Below are 3111 nucleotides of genomic sequence, written 5' to 3' on the forward strand. Positions count from 1 at the left end.
GCAGGCAGATTTCTGAGTTTGCAGTCAGACTGGTCTACAGAGTGAGTTCCAGAACAGCCAGGACTACACAAAGAAACCCTGTCTCAAAACAAAACAAAACAAAACAAAAAACAAAAACAACAACAATGAATGGCCTGGACTCCATTCTCTCCTAACCTAGCACTGGATCTACATTCCCAGGCTACACTCACATCTCTATGAATATGTTTCTGGCTGTTCTATTGACAAAAGCTCATATTTGACCAACTACGGTGAAGAAATCCTAAGGAGAACAATGTCTAATGTTGCCTCTTAAAACAAAAGCTAACCTGGGTATGTGCTGCAATGCCTGGAAACCCAGGATCTGAAAAGTACAGGCAGGAAGATAAGGTGTTCAAGGGCATCCTGGGGCCAGTAAAAACTGGGGTATGTAAGATCCCCTCCCTCCAAATCCAAACCCAAAACAAACAACCCAAAATACAACTAAGAAAAACAAAACAAAATAAACAACAACAACAACAAAAACCAGGAAAGCAAATGCACTCAAAGCCACATCCCTTTCTCACAGGCCTGGTTGGACTCCTCTTGGCTCTCTGCTGCCCCCATGTGGCTGTTTTCTTTCCTAGTAGGTGAGACTATTCTGAGCCACTGAATTCCAATACAATCCTTCACTATAGCCCTCCTTGAATGATCTTGTCCTAGGTAACGTGCCATGAACAAATCTCCCTTGTCCATGGGGCAACATCACTCCATTTTCCACTTCAGTTAGTGACAAGTATATCTGGTTGTAGGTTACCACACTGGAGTTACTCTCAAGGGCTAGCCTTCACTAACTCGGTCATTCGGCCATCAGAGGCTCCTGCTGACCCTTCTAAAACATTCCCCTTCCTGACTCCTTCAGAGCTTGTCACTTCCCACCTGACAGCAGCACTTGTCATTGTTACCGTGCATGGGTGGCAATGCTCCCTAACCAGGCTAACCTAATTTAGCTATGGCATGCATGTCAGCACCTCTGGAATTCCTTGTTTGACTTTTCCATCATTGCATAGCCTGTCCCCTTACTGTAGGCTATTGACAGTGACTATATTTGTAAGAATAAAAGTTTCCTTGTGAAAGACTTTCATCAGAAGCCTCACCCCCATCACCACCCAGTGTTATAAAATATAATGCGGTGGAAGGCGGGGGTACCTGGCAGACCATGCCAAGGTGAACCCCCTGAGAAATCATGGTATAAGGGACAAACCTTATATAAGGGGGACAAACCTAGTATAAGGGAGGTTTATTTGGGGAAGAAAGGTGAGTGAGGACCTTGAGAAGGGGTAGAGGCAGGGAGATGGGAGCGGAGCCATATGGTTAGTGAAAGGGGAACAGAGGAGGACAGAAAGAAGAACCAAAAGAGAGAAAGAGAGGCCAGCTGGGGACACATGGATGGGGGAGGGGGAGGGGAAGAGGGACAACTGGGGTCACAAGCAGTTCTTTTTGCATGCTACCAGGCATGCAGTCCCCACCTGGCAGCCAGTAATGGTGGCAGGTGATGATGTAAGCCATTGGTAAGTCCCTGGGAGCAGCCTGGTGGCATCACCTGTAAGCTAACACCCAGTCCTGCTTTCCTTCTGGTCTCCCAGAATTCCCTCATGTCCAGTCTCATTTACCACCACATGTTCCATCACCATTCTAGACACCAGCTTTATGGCCTTGACCATCCAGTGTTGCATTGTAGAGGGCTTTTCTCAGACAAGCCCTGCCTCACTCGCTAATTCATCTTCAGTCCTTACTGAACACTCCCCTTATACCCTATGTAAAGGTGAAAATTTTTCTTCCACTCCGAATCTCTTTTCTGCCTGTGTGGCCCAGTATGTAATACCAGTGTATGGTATGTTCTATCTATATGATTTTGCTGATTTCTGGTCCTCACTAGGACATGTTTCCTGATGCTGCTTTTGCGTACCGTATTGATCCCAGGCTCTTCACAAAGTGACTGTTATGTTCTCAGCAAATATTCTTTGGCTGAGTAATATTTATATTATCCAAAACAACCTTGTAAAATATTTTATCTCTGCTCACGTTTTAACTCTTGTCTGGTGGGTGTTTAGGCAGTGGTTTTGTTTTGCTTCCGTTGAATGAGAGCATTAAGAAGCCACTTCGTCTCCACACTGTTCTTTGGAGAAAACATATTGTGTGTCCCATCAGCACTTTTCTTGATCTCCACTTTCACTGTCTTCGTTTGTGCCATGCCTTCCTACTGCACACAATTCTTCAACTCAGGGACCTACGGATGGTCTCACAGACAGAAAGAAGGTATGGAAAACATCAATAAGACATTAAGAGGGGCTGGAGTGATGGCTTAGTGGTTGGTTTAAAGCACTGACTGCTCTTCCAGAGGTCCTGAGTTCAATTCCCAACAACCACATGGTGGCTCCCAAACTTCTGTAATGGGATCTGATGTCCTCTTCTGGTGTGTCTGAAGACAGTGACAGTGTATTCACATACATATAAAAAATAAATAAAACAAGAAAAGAAAGAATGGGAAATGACTCACTTTCTCCCTTCCTCCAATAAACAGTAGGGCAGACAATAGGAGGAAAAGGATATACAAATAGAATCTGAAAAATGAACCATCAGCTTGGCATAGAAACTGTGAAGTTGGGATGGAATAACTGGGAAATGACTCTCAGTTTATCTTAGGATGGGTGTCCTGAAGAATACCTTCCTATAGAGGGAGCTCTAGCATTAAAATAACCATTTCCCTCTTCCCTTGCTTGGTCTTACTAGGTGAGAGGGACAGGGAATACCTGCTCTGTCTGACCCAAGCTCCCTCCTTAGTCTTCACTAACCCAGAAAGAGGGAATAGGGAAAACACAGCTCTCATATTCACAAATGTCTGGGATTCGTCCCATAGCCTGTGACCTATTTCTGTCTGGTCAGGAGGTGTGCTTCATAGGTTATAGTGCACAGGACTAGAGTCTACACCCATTCTGGCTGCCATCCCTCATAGGTTATAGCGCACGGGACCAGAGTCTACATCCTTTGTGCCTACCATCCCTCTCTAGTCTTGCTCCATTGTGTTTCACCCTGAAAGTGTCCCAGACTTTACAATACACCTTATGGTCAAACTTTTAATTTTTTTTTTTT

The sequence above is a fragment of the Mastomys coucha genome, unplaced genomic scaffold (genome assembly GCF_008632895.1).
Source record: "Mastomys coucha isolate ucsf_1 unplaced genomic scaffold, UCSF_Mcou_1 pScaffold5, whole genome shotgun sequence".
In the NCBI taxonomy this organism is placed as follows: Eukaryota; Metazoa; Chordata; class Mammalia; order Rodentia; family Muridae; genus Mastomys; species Mastomys coucha.